The 16,519-nt window shown below is 38.1% G+C and overlaps 1 protein-coding gene across 16 annotated transcripts in view; it reads left to right on the top strand.

Annotated features, from left to right (window-relative positions):
- The first annotated feature begins 10,479 nt into the window (after positions 1–10,479).
- DTNA (dystrobrevin alpha) overlaps positions 10,480–16,519 on the top strand; it is a 319,072-nt gene continuing 313,032 nt past the window's right edge. For 5 of the 16 annotated variants that reach the window (XM_027526051.1, XM_027526047.1, XM_027526050.1 and 2 more), the window contains exon 1: positions 10,481–10,690. The gene's annotated coding sequence lies outside the window, so the exon portion shown is untranslated. Of the gene's footprint in view, positions 10,691–16,519 lie in introns of all 16 variants that reach the window. The other 11 variants (XM_027526043.1, XM_027526045.1, XM_027526044.1 and 8 more) reach the window with 5 other exon arrangements.

Here is a 16,519-nt window from a genome sequence, read left to right as displayed (position 1 = left end):
CGATATAGTACTCTACTGTAATAGGTTTACAAAACTCTTCACACAATACATAAAAAACAAAAAAACATTTTAAATTTTATAGTTAAGCCCCTTGAAAATTACAGTAGCACAGTACAACAGTTGGCATACCAGGACACATTCTCATCTTTGAAAAGTCCCCTGCGTAAAAACTTGAAGATTCATATGTAGGGGACTTACTGAAAGTCAAATATAATGATCACCGGACTCCATGTGGCTTGTCTATAATCTTTTGTGATGTATAATAGAATCGTCCTATTTCCAATTCTTGATAAATCTCCAGAAGCTTCGAGTGGAACCAATATGAACTGTACATGTGATTATGAAAATGTACACTGAAGTGATGACATTAACTACGTTTTCATGTTGCTCCCAAACCAAATGGCACCCTCATTTCTTGAAAGGCATCAAATATGCTCATGCTGCCAGAGCTCAAATAGTGATATAATAAGGTATATCTGTCTGTCCTTAGGATGAGGTTGGATATTCTAGTTTTGCCTAGTGATTGTGATATATTTGTGATTATGCTCTAACTAGGGTTGCTTTTGGTCCCACAAAGGAAAAATACCCCTGCTGCTGCTCCTGCTGCTAAGTCGCTTCAGGTCAGTTCAGTTGCTCAATCATGTCCTATTCTTTGCGACCCCATGAATTGCAGCACACCAGGCCTCCCTGTCCATCAGTCGTGTCCAATTCTGTGCGACCCCATAGACGGCAGCCCACCAGGCTCCTCTGTCCCTGGGATTCTCCAGGCAAGAACACTGGAGTGGGTTGCCATTTCCTTCTCCAATGCATGAAAGTGAAAAGTGAAAGTGAAGTCACTCAGTCATGTCCGACTCTTTGTGACCCCATGGACTGCAGCCTACCAGGCTCCTCCATCCATGGGATTTTCCAGACAAGAGTATTGGAGTGGGGTGCCATTGCCTTCTCTGAAAATGACCGCTACCCCAGCTTAAAGGGAAAGGTACAAGTAAAATCTCTACTTTTAAAAATGAAGATAAATGTATATCTTTCATAAATCTGGAGTGTTGATTCTACCCTGGCCTATAGAGCTTCTCTAAACAAACAAAAAAAGGTACTTAACGTAGTGAGTTTGATTTGGGGAAAGATCAAATGCTGAAATAGATACTACTCCTGAGAAAGTTACTCCCTCATCAACCAGTGTCTATTTCTCTCTTCCCCTTCCACCACTTGCACACAACTTGAAATGTTGTACCTCTTTTGTGGGCTTCCATTATTTCTCAATCTAAAATAATTAAGAACTTTTTTGAAAAATAGCTACATATAAGTTTTATAAAGTTTATATAAATAGGATATAAAATATACTTATTCATTTCATGTATTTTACACATTCTTATGTCTCATTTTATGTTGACAACACTCTTGGAAATTTGTATGATCGTTCACATTGTAGAGATGAGGAAATAGTGGCTGTTGAAATTTGATCTGTCCCAGGTTGCACAGCTAGCAGAGAGAAACACACACACACAAATCTATATTTTCTGATTACCATTCTACTTGGGCCAAACACCTCTTAATTAATAAAAAAGACTAATCTTTATCAAAAGCATACACATAACATAAAAAATTCCAGATTACACACACAGCATGACCGACGAATCCTGATTTGCCTGGTAATTTCCTCATTTAGTCCTCTTCATACTGGGATGGTTGGTCGCCTTATCTGTAGTGCTCAGCCTAAGAGGCTGTAATAGCTATTTTTTATGGGAACTAAGAGAGATACAAGAAATGAAATGCAAGTAGAGAAAAATGATCAAGATATTTATTTAGACAAGGCTGAAGATGATTTCTGACCCATATCAAAGAAAATCAATTTTAGCAACCACAGCAGTACCACAAAACAATTACCACAACTTTTCAAAAACTTTCATATAAGTAAATTTATCTGTAGCTTCACGATTCCTGTCAATATCCGAAAGACACACAAATATGACACTACCAGATCTTGAAACATAAAATGTTCCAAAAGAAGAAATCACATTTTAAACACAGCGGTGTGTCCATGTCCATCTCAAACTCCCTAACTATCCCTTTCCCCCTTCCTTTTCCCCTGGCAAACATAAGTTCAGTTCTCTAAGGCTGTGAGTTTGTTTCGATTTTGTAAGTAAGTTCATGTGTATCATTTCTTTTTAGATTCCACATATAAGGGATGTCATACTATAAGTTTCCTTCACTGTCTGATTTATTTCATTCAGCCTGACACTCTCTAGGTCCATCTATGTTCCTGCAAATGTCATTATTTCATTCTTTTAAATGGCTGAGTAATATTCCATTGTATATATGTACCACGTCTTCTTTATCCATACCTCTGTCGATGGACACTTCTTCCATGTCTTGGCTATTATAAATAGTGCTTCAGTGAACACGGGTGCGTGTTTCCTTTTGGATCTTGTTTTCCTCCAAATATATGCCCAGGAGTGAGATTATAGTGTCATATGGTAGCTCTATTTTGTTTTTCAAGGAACCTGCATACTGTTCTCCATAGTGGCTGTACCAATTTACATTCCCACCAACAGTAGAGGAGGGTTCCCTTCTCTCCACACCCTCTCCAACATTTACTACTTGTGGATTTTTTGGTGATAGTCATTCTTGCTGGTGTCAGGTGATTTCTCATTGAGGTTTTGATTTGCATTGCTCTAATAATTAGCAATATTGAACATCTTTTCATGTGTCTCTTGGCCATCTGTATGTCTTCTTTGGAGAAATCCCTGTTTAGGTCTTCTGCCCATTTGTTTATTGATTTATTTGTCCTGATGCTGTTAAGTGTAATGAATCATTTGTAAATTTTGGAGACTAATCCCTTGTCAGTCTCATCATTTGCAAATATTTTCTCCTAGTCTGTGGGTTGTCTTTTTGTTTTATTTCCTTTGCTGTGCAAAAACTTTTGAGTTTAAGTAGGTCCCACGTGTTTATTTTTGTTTTCATTTCCATTATTCTGGGAAATGGATTGAAAAAGATATTGCTGTGTTTTATGTCAGAGAGTATTCTGCCTGTGTTTTCTTCTAGGGGTTTTATAGTGTTTGGTCTTATATTTAGGTCTTTAATCCATTTTGAGCTTATTGCTTATTTTTGTGTATAGTGTTAGAATGATCTAATTTCACTTTTTTGCATAGAGCTGTCCAGTTTTCCCAGCACCATTTGTTGAAGAAACTGTCTTTCCAATATTGCGTAGTCTTGCCTCCTCTGTCATATATTAATTGACCATAAGTGGATGAGTTTATTTCTGAGTTTTCTGTCCTGGTCCATGGATCTGTATTTCTGTGTTTGTGCCTGTACCATGCTGTTTTGATGACTGTAGCTTTGTAATATAGTGTGAAGTCAGGGAGCATGATTCCTCCAGCTCTGTTTTTCTTTCTCAAGATTGCTTTGACTATTCTGGGTCTTTTGTGTCTCCATACAAATTTTTATATTTTTTTGTTCTAGTTCTGTGGAAAATGCCAGTTTTAATTTGATAGAGACTGCATTGAATCTTTGCATCGCCTTGAGTTGTACAGTCATTTTGACAATATTGATTTTTCCAATCCCTAAACATGGTATATCTTTCCATCTGTATCTTTTTTGATTTTTTTCATTAGCATCTTATAATTTTCTGAGTACAGGCCTTTTGTTTCCTTAGTTATGTTTATTCCTAGGTATTTTATTCTTTTGGATGCAGTGACAATGGAATTGTTTCTTGTATTTCTCTTTCTGATCTTTTGTTGTTGGTGCATAGAAATGTAACAGATTTCTGTGTATTAATTTTGTAGCTTCAACTTCACCAAATTCATTTATGAATTCTAGTAGTTTTCTGGTAGCATCTTTATGATCTTGTATGTATAGTATCATGTCAACTGCAAACAATGACAGTTTAAATTCTTCTTTTCCAATTTGGATTTCCCTTACTTCTTTTTCTTCTCTAATTGCTATAGCCTGGACTCCCAAAACCATGTTTCATAGTGGTAAGAGTGGACATCCTTATCTTGTTCCAGATCTTAGAGGAAATGCTTTCAGCTTTTCACCATTGAGTATGATGTTACCTGTATATTTGTCCTATAAGGCCTTTATTATGTTGAGATACAGTCCCTCTATGCCCACTTTCTGGAGAGTTTTTATCATAAATGGGTACTGAATTTTGTCAAAAGCTTTTTCTGCATCATTGACATGATTATATTGATTTTTGTTCTTCAGTATGTTGATGTGGCATATCATATTGATTGATTTGTGGATATTGAAAAATCCTTGCATCCCTAGGTTGAATTCCACTTGATCATGGTGTATAATCTTTTTAATGTATTATTGGACATAGATTGCTAGTATTTGGTTGAGGATTTTTGCACCTACATTTATCAGTGATATTGACCTGACCTGAAAAAAAGTTTTCTTTTTTTGTATCTTATCTGTGCCTGGTTTTGGTATCAGGGTGATGATGGCCTCATAGAATGAGTTTGGAAGTTTTCCTTCCTCTGCAATTTTTTTGAACAGTTTCAGAAGGATAGCTGTTAACTCTTTCCCAAATGTTTAATAGAATTTGCCTGTGAAGCCATCAGGTCCTGGACTATTGTTTGTTGGGAGTTAATCAACAAGGACCTACTGTATAGCACTTGGAATTCTGCTCAATGTTATGTGGCAGCCTGGATGGGAGGGTAGTTTGAGGGAGAGTGGATGCATGTATATGTATGGCTGAGGCCCTTCACTGTTTACCTGAAACTATCACAACGTTGTTAATCAGTTATACCCCAATACACAATAAAAAAGTTTTAAAAAAGAAAATGACAAGCGAAATGAAAAAAAAAGAACAAGAAGAAATCACAAAACACACAGCCAGATATCCTAGGATCAGATATCCTAATCCCCCCCTTAGATCTGGTGTCTTCAAAGACTACCACATCCAAACATGCTATTCCCCAGTCTGCTGAGCAGTCTGGTCCCTGTTTCTCTGGTGTGCCAGATGCTCTTCCCCGCCTCCCTTCCCTGTTCTCATTGGTTCCTTTAAGATCACTCTTTTTCTTGAGTATTTCTCTCCACGCCCTTTCTTCATATCAATATAAGCCCCTTTAAGCTTCTTCATTTGTGTCTCTTTCCACATTGGATAGCCTCCCCAATTCCTTCTCACCTCCCAGCCCAAAATTCCCAACCCACTGGCCACACAAGAGATCCTGAGAAGAGAAATATAGTTAAGTTCCCTTTGTACAAACGAGTTCCATTTCAGAAGGACAATTATAAGTCCAATTCATTCATAATGAAGCAAAGTTAGCCTAGGTACCCAACTAACACAACTGGCTATATAGTACTGTACTATATTGGGTTTATAATACTTTTCACACAGATAATACATTAAAAAAAAACAGAAAATAAAGCAAACATTTTTAATCTTAACAGTACAGTACTTTGAAAAGTATAGTACAAGAGCTGGCATATAGGGGCTGGCATCAGTGAAAAAGGCAAGAAGAGTTGCTGACTGGAGGAGGGAGAGGAGGTGAAAGATGGTAGAGCTGAAGGATCATAAGCATTAGGAAACGGAGGGCAAGCTGCATGTGACAATGTACGCCAGACATGTAAACTAACTTCCATGTGAACATAGGTTCACATCTTTGAAAGTTCATAACTTGAGAGTTCGTATGTAGGGGACGTAACGTAGAGGTGCCTCTCCAAAGACAAAGAGGAGAGAGAGAATGAGAAAGGACTGCAGTTACTTTTATTTGAATATTGTGTGTGTGTGCGCCCATAAATCATTTTGATAGGGTTCCTTCTGGTCTTAATCTTTCTTTCCTGGGCCCACAGATGTTCTAATACAGTTGGTGTATGATGGTGCCTGTATGTTTAGATGCTATCATTTTTAACCTAAGCCTTAACCCATGTCTTTCTGTTGTCATCAAACAATCATTGTCTCCAGTTTTTCTCCACCAAATATGATATTGTAGTTAGTAAATTTATACATATGGTGCTTTCCATAATTAGGGCTATTTTCATACCATAAGCATTCAAAAATGAATGCCCATGACATCCAATTTTGAAGTTGATTGGCATTTAATAAGATTATACAGAGCAAGCTGTTGCTTTGAAACCCTTCCATATCTGTTGTTAGAGTCCCTATATGTATAGTTTTTCTATTTTTTTTTTTCTTGGGCAGTGTCTATTTTAACTTCTTTTCAACAACTACTACTTGGGTTTATTATTTTTTTCTGCAGGGGAAAAAATAACATGGTTTATCCCCTCCCTCACAAAAAACAAACTCACCTTTTTAAAATTTATTTTAATTGGAGGATAATTGTTTTACAGTGTGTTGGTTTCTGCTGTTCAACGACATGAATTGGCTATAAATATATGTGTCCCCTCCTTCTTGAGCCTCCCTCCCACCCATCCCCCATCCTGCCCTTCCAGGTTGTCACAGACAAACTCACTTTTGCATAAAGAATGTCTTAATCCATTCAGGCCACTGTAACAATATACCATGGATTGAGTGGCTTATACACAACTGAAATAAACAATGGAAATTTATTTCTCACAGTGTGAAGGCTGGAAGTCCAAAATCAAGATGCCAACAGATTTGGTGTTTGATGAGGGCCTGCTTCCTGGCTCATTGAAGGCCATCTTTTTGCTGTGTTGTCTCCAGTGGAAGAGATGAAGAAGCTCTCTGGAGTCGGGCACTAATCCCATTCGTGAGGATTCCACCCTTGTGACCTAAGCACCTCCCAAAGGCCCCCAATACTGTCCTATCACGTGAGAGGTTAGATTTCAACATACAAATTTTGGGGGACACAAATATTTGGTCTATAGCAAATAGTGTATTTTTTTTCAAAATAATAATATATGAAAGACAAAATCATCCACAAAACTATCATCATGAGGATACAGTCTTTGTCAGCTTAAGCCTAGTGTCTTAAGGATGCTAGAGAAGAAAAAGCAAAGGGACCATTTGCTTTTCATTGTCCAGATTTTTCACACACAGATGCTTCACAGATCAGCTAAGACCTAAGTCTAAACACCTTGTTCACCCTGCAAGGAGACTGCTACCAGCCTTTGCCATACACAGAACTGAGCTAAGACAATCTATTTCTGGAGAATGGAGCAGATTAACTGCTTATTCATGATAAATCAAGGGTATTTGATTTGCTTGTTACATGCCCAGTTTTCTTTGGAAGAAAGCCCTGGAAGCTATTTTTCTGATCAAATCCTAACTCTCTTGTTAGTGCTTATGAAAGAGAAAAATAACATTTACTCATGATAAAGACTGAGTTCTAGCCATTATAAATCTTATCAACTGCCTTGTGAAGGTTAAGGGGGGAAAAAAGAGGGAAAAAAAATTCCTGTGTGTTCATTCAACCTTGGGTTTGGACTCAGGCTACCACTACTGTTGCAAACGTTCTGGAATTTCTGTCATTGAAACAGATGAAAATATAAAAAGAGATAAAGTTGGAACCTAAGGAGATATTTGGCTGATGCATGTTGCACTATACGGAATGGTCAGGAAGAATTCAATAAAGAAAATTGTTATAGTTTACTAGTTAATATGAAATATTAGAAATCCTTAAAATTTTATTTTCTTTTATTTCTCTTTAGAAGCCAGCAAGATCAGTAAAAATAAACTTAGAAGAATTTGCCATGTTGATATTTAGAGTCATTTACTCACACAGACCCAAAATGTATAATAATCTTTTTTTTTTTTTTTTTTTGCTTCAATGAAGGTGAAAATTTAAAGTGTTAGTTGCTCAGTCCTAACTCTTTGTGACTCCATGGACTGTAGCTCACCAGGCTCCCCTGTCTATGGAATTCTTGACAAGAATACTGGAGTGAAGTTGCTTAGTCGTGTCCGACTCTTGCGACCCCATGGACTGCAGCCTACCAGGTTCCTCTGTCCATGGGATTTTCCAGGCAATAGTACTGGAGTGGATTGCCATTTCCTTCCCATGGGATCTTCCCGGCCCAGGGATCGAACCTGGGTCTCCTGCATTGTAGACAGTTGCTTAACCGTCTGAACCACCAGGGAAGTAAGAATACTGGGGTGGGTAGTCATTTCCTTCTCCAGGGGACCTTCTCAACCCAGGAATTGAACCTGGGTCTCCTGCACTGCAGGCAGATTCTTTACCATCTGAGCCACCAAAGAAGCCCTCAGTAAAGTACTCAGTGCCTGGTATACCTTCCATATAATCTTTTGGTTAATGGCTAGAAAAGAGATATAATTTTCCCTGCTTGTCATCAAATTAAATGCAAACATACTTATCTAAAATGAGAGCCTACCTATAACTATTTTCCTTAGGTTAAAATATACACTTTTACACCAGCAATTATTTGCTTGCTTCAACAAACGTTTCTTGACTTTCAGTGGTGCTAGTGTTCCCTGGAGGAGAAGGCAATGGCAAGCCACTCCAGTCCTCTTGCCTGGAAAATCCCAGGGACAGAGGAACCTGGTGGGCTGCAGTCCATGGGGTCGCACAGAGTCGGACACGACTGAAGCGACTTAGCAGCAGCAGCAGCAGTGTTCCCTGGAAGGTACAGCATGAGTGAATAGTGTGGCCGATGTGAACCAGATGGCCTGCCGCCAGCTCTGTCCACTCTTCTTAGGTCACATGTGTTTAGACACCATCCATTAGCCTTGGGGAGCAGCCTTTTGATAGAGGAAAGAAGAATCACAAAGACAGAGATGTGTGCTCTCTGGGTGACTGGTTATTTCTATTTATTTCTGAAGTCATTCAGATGCCCTTATCTATCAACAGTACACAGAGCCTGAAATGTCTCTTAGTTAATCAGCTTGGGAATAAGCATAAGGAAAGTTTCTTCCTCCTCTCCCTCCTTCTTTTAATCTTTTTTTCTAAAGGACATCTAGTAATGGAATAAGGAGTGAGCAGGTTGGTAGCATGCCAACCTAGATGGGGCATGAGAATATCAAAGAAATAAATTAGTAATATGATGCCAGTTCATCAGGTTCCCTAAAATGGGCTTCTTCAGATGTGGTACAAGATCACCTAGAACAGAACATTTAAAACCAACCACAAACAAAGAGAAAGCTTTCTCTTTGGAGTCAACCTCCTGCCGTTAGGTATTTTCGAGACTTCTGCACAAGTTGCAGGGAGCAGCTGCAGCCACACCACCACCCTGAGCCCAGCCAGCTGACGGTTGCCTAGAGTTGGCAGTGACAGCCAGATGAGATCTGGAAACCCCAAGACGCCGGGGTTGTGGTTTGTCTGATTGCTGCAATTATTAACATAAATCCTCTATCAAGCCTTTCAAGAAGTCGGTCTGGTCCATAACGTGGCATGTAATACACTCGCTGTTGAGAACACGGTGAGGTAACATGTCTTCAGCACAGCAGATCTTTTGACCCCAGTGACCACAAAATAAATATGAAACACAATTTTAGGAGTCATGATTTGAAGGGAACTCCACAATATTAATTCTTGTCAGTTCCTGTGTGAGAAAAATGTGTTTTTCCCTTCATTTCCATTCACTCAGTTTTCCTTTGTTCAGACATGTGTGTGTGACTGTGGGGTGTGGGGTTGTATTGTACATGGCCACACACACACGCACACACACACAAACTTTTTTTTTTTCCCCCAGTCCTCATCAAAGTTTACAAGACAGTTTTGGACAAGAAGACTTGACACGGAGATAGAAACATTTCTTGCACCCTCTTCTGCTGTCTGCAATACAAAATATAGGACAGCTGAAAGCAGTTTGTTTGTTTGTTTTCACGTTTCCTATGGGCAAGGTTTTTTCTCACAGAAAATCCACAGACCTCATAGTTGCCGTGCAGAATATTAGAGGCAGCATGACCATTTCTTCCTGTAACAAGTTCCAATGCATTTACTAATAAGGAAATTCAGCTTTTCACAAAAGATGCGCCATCTCACTTTTTTACTGCATCCATAGCCATTTGGGGTAAAATTATAGGTGAATATCCAAACTTAAATGTGTACAACAACAAAACTAGTTGTCACGCTCCCAGATATTTCCCTGGTGTCTCCTCAAAGTTCGGGGGGGAAAAAAAATCTCAGAAAACTTAACTTGTTTGTATTCTGCCTACCTGGGAAGTTTTTCACGCTGAGTAACAGAACACAACTCGAGCTGCCTTGCTTTCTGCTTCCAGGAATGCCAATCAGAGAACATTCTTTTTCAGACAGCCAAGTTTGGAAGGCAGATGGTTTCTGGCAGGAGGGAGGGGAAGGGGGTGGCAGGGAGAAAAGCACAGCGAGTCCTCGGGGCTGATCTTCATTTCCCAAGCGTTTCCGTAATAGCCATCAATGAAAGCATCTCCTTTTACCCACGCGGAGACAGGTATAAAGACAGCTGAGTAAATCAGCTTTAGACGTAGCAGCGGAAGCTCGGTCAGCGCCTGGAGAGGGGTGGAGGGGGCGGAGGGGGCGGAGGGGGCGGAGGGGGGTGGAGGGAGGGCGTTTGACAGCCTGCCATTGGTGAGTTTACCAAAGGCATCTGCCAGTGGGACTTCAGTGGAATGTGAAACCAAGTCATTTTCCAGTTAAAGATAGACACAGTATACACTAGGATCTGGAGGCTGGATTCTACCCTCGTGTCTCTCCCTAGGATTTCAGAGTCCTGTTGTAATTAACCATTTCGTTAAGCTTGGTTCTTTCCGTGAATATGCTAAGAATTCATATATGTCTTGGATGTACTGGAATTAACAGGATTCTTAAAGAGATCATGGTGTACATACTCTAGGGTAAGTGCAAAGACTGGTTGTAGGCGCGATCGCTTCTCTGGGAAGGTTAATGTTGCCGCTTTCTTTTTATTTGTGTGAATGAAGAAATGATCAGGGAGATTCTCCCGTGTTGTAACTTTCTTAGCTTTCTTGAGCTACTTGGCGTTTACCGTTTTGTGAAGTAGAAAGAAACAAAGTATTTCAGCTTAGTTTTGAAATTGACCTTGCATGTCTGTAACTTCAGTTTGACTTCACTTTTACTTTTTCCTGTGTTAACTCCTGAAACACCCTGCATTTCTTAAATTACACCGTCAGTAGTTAACAAGTCACAACATTAAGTGTGACTCTGCAACGCCATTGGATTGACTGTATTCTTGTCAGATGGAGTTATTTCCCCTGATTGGCACTATGGCATTTTTTAATTTAAAAGATGCAAAAAGAAAATAAGAATAAAAGAAAGGGAAAAAATGGTAGAAAGTGCATAAGGAGCCTTTAGAAAATACTTTTTTTTTATATGAGAAAAATGGGCAGTTTTACATTGAAGAGAACAATTTATTAATAGAAGTTATTTTTGGGTGTCATCTCATTAATTCCAAGCAGGTTCTCCTCCTCCAAAAAAGCTGATATTTGCCAAGTGAATAGAAGAGTTCTGATTCCATGGAGCTTGAGAGGAGCAGGGACTGAGCTTGGCTGGTTTGATGGTGCCTGGCTGTGTGCTTGGGATTTCAAAACTTTTTTCTTTAAAAGAAAGAATGACAAACTTTAGTCCTCTTCATGTTTTGACCATGTATAGGTTTTGTTTCTTGTTTTGTCCAGTGACCTCTCAGCTCTCTTAGAGACAGCTTTTCCAAACTTGCACAGCATTCCTTCTGAATAAATACTGGCCATAATAGTCACAGAGTACATGGTATGAATTGGAAATTCTACTTTATATGGGGAAAATAAATGTGCTGACGTGCTTATTACAGAGTGTGAGGCTGAACAGTGGTTACGTGTAACTGGCCAGGTTTTGTTCGGTCACATCGACCAGATTCTAATGAACTACGTTGGCTGAACTAGGTATGAACAATGAATGACAATCTTTCACTCAACTTTGATAAGAATAAATAGTCTACTGAGTTACTTTTCTGAAATGAAAAGTGAACATGATACTAACCAAGTCACTTAATTTTACAACAGTTTTGTTAGTCACAGTTAGCATTCCCTAATATTTATAATTAACCCATTAGACTGTAAAAGCTGCAGTTAACTTTCACTTCTCCACATGTGGATGGTACCTTTGTACATTTTCCCTGGTGACATGGGACGCCTGTCCTTCTGTGCCTAGCTGTGTCCTGATCTGTTGACCAGAGGAGGGAGCCTGGCAGGAATTATAGGTGTCTTCAAGAAACTTGTCAGATGATGCATATGTATACTCACCAAACACACCAAGACACAAATAAACTTCCCTTTTATTTTAATATATTTCTGATTGAATTATACATGCAAATAAAATTACATTAGAATGGGGTTTTGTTTCTTTTTTCGGTGTGCTAAAGAAAACCCCAAAAGAATACAGCATTTGTAAATGTTCTTATTTGTAAGAATTTTAGACATACGTAGCCAGATAGCATTGACAGGAAAGGAGACTGATGAATATTCTGTGTTGCTGTCATGTCCCTGCTGACATTGTCAAGCGTTAATTTTATTTCTTTGAACATAGTAAGTATAGTTGCTTTATAATATGTCTGCTCATTCTAATATCTCAAGAGTTACCAAGATTTGTTTCTATTCTTATTGTTTTTGCCACTTCTCATGCGCGGTGTGTTATTTTCTTGGTTGCTTGGATTTCTTTGACTATCTGCTGGAAAAGTATTTTTAAAATCATTTGTAGGGATCAGGTGAGACCTAGTGGTGATGCTGGTTTCCTCCAGAGGGCACTTGGGTTTGCTTCTGACAGTATCTGATCAAAACCACCTGAGTCGAAGGACAGCACCTAAGATTCCTTGGATTATCCTTGTGCAAGTAGCAAGGCTGCAGATGTGTGTGAGGGATGGTTTATTTGGGATTCCCTTCTACCTTGAGGGAAGATATGGCCTTTTGAGTCCCCAACTGAAAATCGTGTTAGTTTATTAAAGTTCTGACCTAAAGACTATGGGCTTTAACATTCCCACAACACCCTTGGACTGCAAGGAGATCAAACCATTCAATCCTAAAGGAAATAAACCATGAATATTCACTGGAAGGACTGATGCTGAAGCTCCAATACTTTGGCCACCTGATTTGAAGAGCCAACTCTTTGGAAAAGACCATGATGCTGGGAAAGATTGAAGGCAGAAGGAGAAGGCAGTGACAGAGGATGAGATGGCTGAATAGCATCATCTACCCAATGGACATGAGTTTGAGCATGCTCCATGGGATAGTGAAGGACAGGGAAGTCTGGTGTACTGCAGTTCATGGGGTTGCAAAAAGACCCAATTGAGCAACAAGAACACCTATAAGGCTGTTTATCGTACAGCTGGTTGCTCAGACCTTTTGTTCCTGATACTCAGATGGCCAAGAGCAAAAGCTTTCAAAGAGGAGTATCTGTCTCTAAGCTCTGGTCCTCTCTCTTGAATTTTTCCATGCCTTCCCCATCTCATTAACTCTTTGCTGTTTTTATATTTGAGATATTTTTAATTACCTTAGTGAGAGTGTCAGTCCAAATTATCTTCTTACTGTTGCCAAAAATGGAAAGTCACTCTTCTGCTTTAATAGTTGTTTTTTTTTAAAGATTCTTTATTCTAAAGGAGAAGTCCAGCAGTCTGCTGATATCATTGATAATTCCAGCTCATTCTTTCTGATTTTTTGTTTTAGTTGTGGCCTGATTTGTTGAGGCTTTTGTGGAGAACTTTGAAAATGTAAATTTCTGATTGGAAGATTCATGAGTTCCAACCTAATCTGAGCTGTCGACAATGCTTAACAGTTCTTCTGTTTGTCCCTAGCTGGCCCCTTCTCTTAGTAATCTCTTTAGTCTCTCTAAGCCACCCCCCTTGCCTTCACTGTCAGCTGTTGACCTTGACTATTCATACTTTTTCTTGGCCTGTATCATGTATCACCGCATTTAACAAATTATGATAAATAAATTCCTTCCTTTCCATTCTCTGAAACTACTCAATTTCAGGTCTTCATCACCTCCCTTGGGTATTTTATGGCTCCCAGCGTTTCTCCTGCCTCTAGGTTCTAACCCCAACACGTCCCCCATATTGAAACCAACACACCCATCTTCTAAAAATCATAGACATGAATGGATTGTCCCCCTACTTTAAAGTCTCTTATAGTTCACTATTCCCTTCGAAATGCATTCCTTAATGTGTCTTAGTATGTCATAAAGCCTCAACCTGTTTCTCTAACATTATTTCCACTATATCACTGGTTATCACCAACACTTTAATCTCACATTATTGGTGCCTCCAGAATATTCTATCCATGATCATATGTCTGTGCTAGTCTACCTACTAGCTTTTTTTTTTTTTTTGCCAAGAATGCCCATTGTGTATCTCCTTTGCAGGCAAATCTTACTTCTGCTTCAAGGTTGATCTCATAAGTCATGTTCACTGTCCTTTAACTGTGTAGCTCACCACTATTCTGGGAATCCCTGATGGCAAGCAGTGTGTCTTACTCATTTTTGTATTCTCAGTAACTGACACCATAGAAACCATTGAATGCATATTTAAGGAATGAACGGGTGACTATTTCAAGGAATTTTTTCTCAACAATTCCTTTCTTACTTTATTCTTTTTCCTTCTAAACATCCTTATTCTTTTGACCTTAAACTTCTTATCTAAAATAGTGATCTTTCATAGTCTTCAATGTCAAGAAGTGTCAATTAAAAATGTCTGAGGAATGCCCTGGTGGTCCACTGGTTAAGACTCTGCATTTCTACCGCAAGGGGCAAGGGTTTGATCCCTGATCAGGGCACTAACGTCCCACATGCTGCATGGTACAGCCAGAAAAAAATGTTCATTTGGGTATTGTTGTTTGGGTAGATGGGATGCTATCTATTTTCATTTTTGCCAAATGAGACTATAAGCCTTGAGTGTGATGAAAGAGATGATAGAAATGTAAGTACAATAAATTAGCTGTATATTATCAGAGAGAGTAATAATAAAAAAAGAAAGTCATAGAGCTGAAAAACAGACCTGTTTCAACAAATTTAGCTGAGAATGCTGAAGCGCACACATGGAAAAAGTCCCTGTGACACAACTAAATTAAAATCATCTCATTGCACACACCCTGAATCTGAACCATTAGAAAACACTGGATTATTTTCAGACCCCAGTATGTGCTAGAAGGAAAGCTTGCTTGTGTATTATGATATTGTGACCCTAAAATCTTAAAGTTGGTTACATTTTTTCCTAAAAATTTTGAGGCCTTGAAGTGCAATATTAATCTTTCTGCTATGCTAAGTGAAAAAAAAGACTTCATTTATTTATTATAAATTGAATATAGTTGGTGTGAATCAGAGGAGGAGAAAATATAGTTTATTAATTCTGAGGGTGTTTAATCAATTTCATATTCCTCAGAGCACTTATAAATTTTTCACACATTTGTTGTATGCCTTTGATATGCCAAATCCTGAGATTTAGAAAACTAAGAAAATTGGTTTCTGTTTTTTCTTATATAGGGCTTTTTTACCTCCACAAAGACAAAAACTCTATAAAGTGCATAGGGTCAAAATTTAATCTTAAAAATGTTTTGAATCAGATCAAATTATCAAAGTCAATATTTAGATCAAACTCTAAATTTCTCCATCACAAAATATGAAAATATAAAATTGACTTTTTTTTTGGCCTCATCAGTGAAAGAAATTGAGACTAGCTCTTGAAATCTGACTGATTTTACATTGTAACCTCCACGTAGCTGAGCTAATTTTTCTTACTAATTTAACAAATCCCTGTCAAGCTCCTACTTCATGCCTTAGCTGTGCTTGTGGTAAACAATGAAATGATTTACTTCGACCCCTTCACCAGACACCGACACCGGAGTATGTCCTGTTAAAACAATGGGTGTAATTTACAAACTACGTTGTATTACTCTCTCATTTGTATTTTTAACTTACTTGTACAAATCTCCACACTTGTTAAAAAGTCACTTTGCCTTTTCCCAACAATTTGTGTTTTTCTCTCAGAAATCTAAGTTTTAAAAGTTTGAGGATTGCTTTTATTCTTAAAAACCTCATATTTAACAGATATTTTATTATAGAATATTTTAAAGACACCTAAACAAATGCTAAAAAAAGTTAAATAGAAAATGTATTTTTATTACATAGGAAACTGTATTGTATCATAACATAAAATAGGAGTATGTTCATTTGCATAAATAAAGCTGGACTCTGCATTCTTGCAAAATAAATATGGCATAAGGATGACTCAGAGACACCCTGAGTCATGAAAGCTTTGTAAATCTCTGTGTATTTTCAAGACAGAAATAGTTATTTTTATTATTTTTCCTTTTTAGTCTCACTTTACTTTTGTACCACTTTCCTTGGTAATGTGGAAGCACACAGGTTTATGAATGCTGAAGAAAATGAATTCACTGAATTAGTCATAGTTCAAGAATGCAGATGCCTTTATTAATTTTATTAAAAGATGTAGACTAATTTTGAATGAAATTTATCTTCTCATGCATTGAATTTTCTAGTCTTAGATGGTTCATTACTACACATTTATGGAAATATATCTACTCATCAAAAGATGTTGTTTTTAACACCTCAGATAAGTGTAACAAGTCTTTCCTAAAATGCATCCAACGTCTCATAGTATTTTGTAGGTAAGAGACATATGTTGTTATTTTCTTTCCTGTATGATAAAACTAAGATGCACACATATG

Source organism: Bos indicus x Bos taurus, chromosome 24, assembly GCF_003369695.1.
Source record: "Bos indicus x Bos taurus breed Angus x Brahman F1 hybrid chromosome 24, Bos_hybrid_MaternalHap_v2.0, whole genome shotgun sequence".
In the NCBI taxonomy this organism is placed as follows: Eukaryota; Metazoa; Chordata; class Mammalia; order Artiodactyla; family Bovidae; genus Bos; species Bos indicus x Bos taurus.
This window is presented reverse-complemented; position numbering and strand designations above follow the sequence as displayed.